We start from the raw sequence: 6,295 nt of genomic DNA, 5'->3' as shown, positions 1-6,295 counted from the left end.
GGGGTGTCTTGGAGATGTGGGTGCTGTGGGTGGATTGTGGGGGAACAGTGGGTGTAGGGCACTGTGTGGGGGGGCTGCTCGGGAGGGGTTGGTCTCCTGACCCCCCACAGGGTGCAGACCCCCCGCACAGCACACAGACTGCCACCCCACAGGGCTCACAGTACCCCTCCCCACAGGACCCACAGCACAACCCCACAGCAGCAGCAGCAGCCATGGGGCTCTCAGGACCACTGCAGCCAGAGCCCCCTGCGGCGCGGGGTGACCCTGATCGCCTCAGATCCAGCACTGCCTGTACTGCCTGATGTGGGGCCAGCCTGGTGTGGCACAACGCGTGGCCGTGCAGCTTCAGGCAGCACTGGGGCCGCTCAGGCTGTCACCTGGGGCCCAGCCCTGCTTGCAGGGACCACATGTCATGCCTGGCTGGGTCCTGCCTCCATTGGCCCCACATGCTGTCGGGTCAGGCCAGTTCCATGGAGGCAGGACCCAGCCCGTTGCAACACGCAGTCCCTGTAAGTGGGGCCAGGTCCTGGGTGACAGCTCGAGAGGCACTGGTGCTGCCTGAAGCCACATGGCCTCACACCATGCCACACCAGCCCCATGAAAAGCAGCATAGGCTCCGAGGCGACTGGGACCACATTGCTGAGGGCTCTGGCTGCAGAGGGCCCTAAGCGCCCCACAGCCACTGCTGGTGTGGGGGGGGGGGCTGTGGGTCCTGTGGGGGACCCACACCCCCCAACCAGGTTCCCACCCCCACACAACCCCCATGGATCTACAGCCCCCCCCCCAATCCCTACTTACTGAGGACAGCGCCTGGGTCACAGCCTTATGCTGCTCCTGCTTGCCCTGCATGCAAAAGCAGGGTGCTAGGGCAGCAGGGGGTACCACAGATATGCTCTGGCTGGATGCCAGGGTGTCTCTGGAGGTCCGAGGCCCAACTTGCCTCAAGACATGGTGGGGAACCGTACCCTATGCCGCTTTTTTCTGGAAATCCAAGTATCAAATTTTTTCACATTTTTTCATTGTTAGTGTGCCTCTTGAGGTGTCTCAAACTGGTAAATTGGTTTGAGACATCACAAGAGGCACATACACACTCATCTGGACACCCCCAGTGAGTTTAAATACAATCCTATTTCACTGGATGCACATTCATGAAAATCCATTAATGCATGAAGTAGGGGGGTCCTTCTCCTTATCACCCATTTTTGTGACTTAAAGTCTTAAATCGAAGACATGTTACAAAAGTAGCAGTTTTTCAGGCCGTGGTACCTAAGTTTTATCTCAGCTTAATAACCTGCAAGGTACCTTGCCTTCACAGACACTTTAACTCATGTTAGCTAATTTAGGTTAGTGAACCCAAGTAAAAAATTCACTTATATTTTGAGGAGCTGAGCTGTTGAACTAATGGAAATGTTTAATTATGAGCAAGATCCTTAACATAAGAGCAGCTCCTTTACTGCAGAACAAGATCTATCTAAAGAAAACCCTGTATTGTTTAAAATTCTTTAAGAAACACAGAGAAATGAATACAAAAACCCCACTGAGTTGTACATCAATTAAGGTTTGTCTAAACATAATGTAAGGCACAACTTTAAAATAAATGAAAAATGAGGTTTCCAACAGCACATAATAGTTCAACTCTACAACCCCCATATTTCAAACTACTTTTACTGCCACCTTAATCCTGCTCCAGAAGGGATACCAGCCTTCCAGCATTACTTTCCTCAAATCTCAGTGTAGATTCACATCGATGCAGAAGAAAAGATGTAAGGATATAAGAGACAGGAAGGAAAGAGAGAGAGACTGTTCTAATATGCTGCAGCGGACATTCAGGAAATTAGGAATAGAGGTGCTAGAAAACAATCTTAATAGGGAAAGAGGTTAAGGTTGGAGTATATTTTTTGCGGTATGCCTCACAAAACTGAAGCCACCTTCTGCCGACAATACTGTTAACCACTGTAGTCAACAAAGACGCAGCAGTTTACATCCAATGAGCTCACAATCTGGCTCTTCTTCCCTGTCCCTGAAACACTTACTTATGTTTGGAAAGGAAACATCCCATCTTCCCCTCTTACTATTACTGTAGAGATTTAACTCTTACTATTTTAGATCCTCTACTGAGATAAACTGAAGGTGGATTCAGCTTATAAAATATGTTAGTCTAGGTCAGCTGGGGATGCAAGACTAGACTGCAAAACTGTTACTTGATGATGGTAGGGAAAAGTAGAACAGCCTGGGAGAGAATTCATAATTTTCATGACAGTATAAAGGGCATTCTTTCCCATCACCAGAGAAAGCTTCCCTTACTTTAAGAGTATACTGAATGCTTTACTTGGATAACAATAGTGTCATGGCTAACAGGGATTCAACATGATGAAAGTGTATATCTTCCACACCACTACTCAGCACTTCCCGATTACTTACTACTTCAGTTTTAAGAAACAAATCATTAAACACAATGACCCCCTACAGCAAGCAGACCACTTATAAGACATCTCCCATTTATCTCAGAGAGCTCTTTTCTACTTAGAAGAAATAAACCTTTTTTACTTAGAAACCAGAACTAGCTAGTATGATTAACAGCTCTTCAAACTGAGAATCTATGAAGTTTTGGGTTTGAAGGGGGGTTTTGTTTGTTTGTTTAAGGAAGGGAAAGAATAAGATATTAAGTAGAAATAAAGCTCTCCAAGGGATCTTCTGAGGTTAAATTACCTTTCATGCCATTTGTACAGAAGCGTTTCTTTCAAACAGCTTGAACAGATGGTTGGGGCACCATTGTCCGTTCACTTGTGTCCACAAACATAAATGATAGCTCTTTGAAATCCTGAACAATAATGATCCTTGTGGTCTCCTAGGAATGGTGTCTGCTAAAGAAATAAAAGGAAAAAAATATAAATACACAGAATCAATTGAAACGAAAAGAGATTAGATAACTGCAACTTAATTTGAAACTACAAAAGAAAGTCATTAAGACATATATGATTGCAAAATCTGGAAGAGTATTTCATTACAAGTATTAAAGAATGTCAAACTAAATAGCAAAGCAGCAGCCATCTAATAATGTGACACGAGAAAGGGTACTGTGATACCTGAAAGCTTGTCTAAATCTATCCCAAGGTAGAGTTATCTACCTATCAATCAACTAAATCTATCCCAACCATGTAGTTGGCCCAATAAAAGACATTACACCCAAACTCTTGCCTGTCACATTTAACAATGCACTGCCATTCTATGCTGAATCAAGAAACTCTTGATCCACATCTAGATATTTATACTATACTTATCCATGTGGATAATTAAAGCATATGATAGCTGAACATTTCAGTAACAAGGCCTTTTTTATTAGATGTTTACAGAACTAGGTAATTAATGATAAAAGAAATAAAGGTAAGATTTTGAAAAAAAGGCATTTGATATGAACAGGGAAACTTATGAAAAAACCTGAAGGATTAGGAATTTTTTTTCCACTTAAAATATGATATATATACAACATAATACTAACAATACTGCCTGCTGTGTCCCAAAAACATCTGTACATACACACACACACTGATGTATAAATGTGTGTGTATATATATCTATATAAAGCCATGTGTGTGTGTATACATGTATATATTTGGGACAAGCCAGGCAATATTTTTAGTTGTGTGATTTGGGCATTGGATAATATGCTTTAAAAAATAATTGAAGGGCTAAATTCCATCCTTGCATAAATGGACTGGTTTCCACTGCAATTCATGGAACCTGTGAAACAAAGGAAATGTGTTACTTAAGCAAAAACTGAGACCATAGCACATATTCACAGCTACAGTATATGTGCATTGTTCTTTGAAGTTTCTCTGCTCTCCCTATTTGCTTTTGTTAAATCATTTGTTGAACAGCCTCTAGTCTAGATTCTTCAGCCTACTGTTGTAAGCAAGTCGTGAGCCAACAATTTATTTACAATCAAGTTATTACAAAGATCCTTAGGGTAAGCTTTCTGTGTGAATACTATGTGGTTACCACAAAACTAAGGCTTTTTTTTTTTTTTACTTTTTCATATGGATATATGTTCTGTTTCTGGTATTATTTTGAAGATCAGTGTCTCTGTTGTGCTACATCTAAAGAGAGAAAAAGAGTCAAGAAGTAGAAAACAACCATAGCTATAGACACAGCTTCAAATAAATCTTTTTGCTATTGTGCTTTATGTTAAATACAGCTTGAATCTGTAGTCATGTTTTTACAAAAAAACCCCACAACACCACATTTTCTGCAGTTATAGATTTAAAAGGCAAAATCTGTACAATCCAGCAATGAATATCTACTGGTCTGAATCTAGGCAGCCTGTTTGATCATAATTCTACTGCAGCAGTCATGAACACCAAGTGCCCCTGGAGGCTGGGTGGGTATGGTGACCACGCGCAGGTGGTGGCAGTGTCGGCAGTGGGGGCATGGCAGTGAGTGGGGAGCTCCCACAGGCAGCTGCAGTGGTATCAGCAGTGCGGGGAGGGTAGCGAGTGCCAACCAGCTATCGGCGACCACCTACAGACACCACCGGCAGCAGCAGCGGCGAGAGGCGGGTGGCGAGCAGCGACTGCCCACAGGTGCCGCTGGCAGTGTCAATAGCACTTTTTGCAGGGGGTGCACTGCCAATCGCAGGGGGTGCATGTGCACCCCCTACACATCGCCAATGGCAGCAGTCCTCAAACTTAGAAACTTCTGAATGTGGTGCTGTTTCAGAATAGCTGTGTGCTTTACAATGTGTCCCCCAACTTATGCATTTCTATAATGTCATATTTTGGGAAATAATCATGCCTGCATCCTGTTTATACATCCTTTTAATATTGAGTCAATTTATGAACATCAAATAATGTCTGTTGCATCTTCAACATCTCATTAAACTCTGCTATCTTATTTACGTGGAAACTGTGGTGAGTATCCTGTCTGCTATTAGAGGTGAAAGCTGGTGTTAGAGGAAGGATATGCAATGACTACTATACTCAAAACTCTCCCTATACCTAAAGAAGGGTGTTTGTTCCAAAAAGCTTGCAAAGAACAATTCTTCCAACTATTTAGTTGGTCTAATAAAAGATATCACATCTACCCAAAGAACCTTATCTGCCTATGTCCTTAGACCAAACATAACTACAACCAAAACTTTATATATAGGACAACATGTGAACACTTCTCTTTTTCCTCTGTTTGTCCTTCCTGAACAAATTAAATCCATCTACAGCAGTACTCCAGTCATGTGAACTATCACATCATCTCTGTGTTTTCTCAACTACATCTTAATCCCCTGGCTGTACTAGGACCTCCAATTCTTCCTCCTCATTCCCCATGCTTCGTAGCTAAACCCCCATTTTTTCTTTTTTAATATAAAAACACATTCCCCTCCTGTTCCCCAACCATTTCTGACTCTTTACCTGCCCTCTCTATCCCCTATAAGTAGTTATTATAAGCCATAGTTAAGTTAAAACACAGGACAAGTTTTGTATGCCACTACTGTAACAAGCCCCTTTTATATTGTCCATATATCACTGTAAATCATTTTATTTTTCATTGATTTTTACTGTTTTATATTGTATTCCTATTATGTTTGTATTGATGTTTACTGTTTTATATTGATATTGTATGTTTTAGGCCTGTTTCTGTAAAGTAGCCAAAGTAATATCAAGTCTCCATCTTGTAATGTCAAGTCTCCATTTTGTGTCTCTTGCCTGGGCATACCCTACTATAATTGTGTTGCAACTATGATTCATACCTACCCGTCCTATGTAAATTGGTTCCTGGATGAATGAGAGTGCTTGAGACATAATGGTAGCAGGCCTAAAAATAGCTCCTGCTGAATGACCGGGCCATCAACTTAATGGCCAGACAGACCTTACATTGACTCTCCCTGAAAACACATACCTAGTGCCAGGACCAGAGACAAAACCCAATATTTGAAAGATAAAGGCTCTCCAAGAAACCAGCAACATGGAAACAAAGAACAGAATAGAAACCAGCAACTCCACCATTGTATCCCACTGGACAATGAGGACACCTGGAACAGCATGACCTCATCCAAACAGAACTGGTCCTTGCCTGGGCATGTCCTTCCCACTGGAGTCACAGGTAGCCCACCTCTAAAAATGGAGTGGTAGAGTGTGACCTCCTTGGGGCGCCCTCTCATCCAGCACCTGACCTACCTAGACAGAAGGACAAGCTGGCAAACCCCTTCTGGAGAAGACATCGCCTTGAAGGAGGCTGACCATCAACAGCAGACTCCAGGGCCTCAGGTAGATACACTGACACCAGCGCTCTCACAATCACTACA

At 42.8% G+C, this 6,295-nt stretch overlaps 1 protein-coding gene across 2 annotated transcripts in view; it reads right to left on the bottom strand.

Moving 5' to 3' along the window:
• DLGAP1 (DLG associated protein 1) overlaps positions 1 to 2,858 on the bottom strand; it is a 693,131-nt gene extending 690,273 nt beyond the window's left edge. For both annotated transcript variants that reach the window (XM_019525761.1, XM_019525769.1), the window contains exon 1: positions 2,710 to 2,858. The gene's annotated coding sequence lies outside the window, so the exon portion shown is untranslated. The remainder of the gene's footprint in view (positions 1 to 2,709) is intronic.
• Between the last annotated feature and the right edge of the window lie 3,437 nt (positions 2,859 to 6,295).

This window comes from Gavialis gangeticus, unplaced genomic scaffold (genome assembly GCF_001723915.1).
Source record: "Gavialis gangeticus isolate Ggan-Ray unplaced genomic scaffold, GavGan_comp1, whole genome shotgun sequence".
Classification (NCBI taxonomy): Eukaryota; Metazoa; Chordata; order Crocodylia; family Gavialidae; genus Gavialis; species Gavialis gangeticus.
This window is presented reverse-complemented; position numbering and strand designations above follow the sequence as displayed.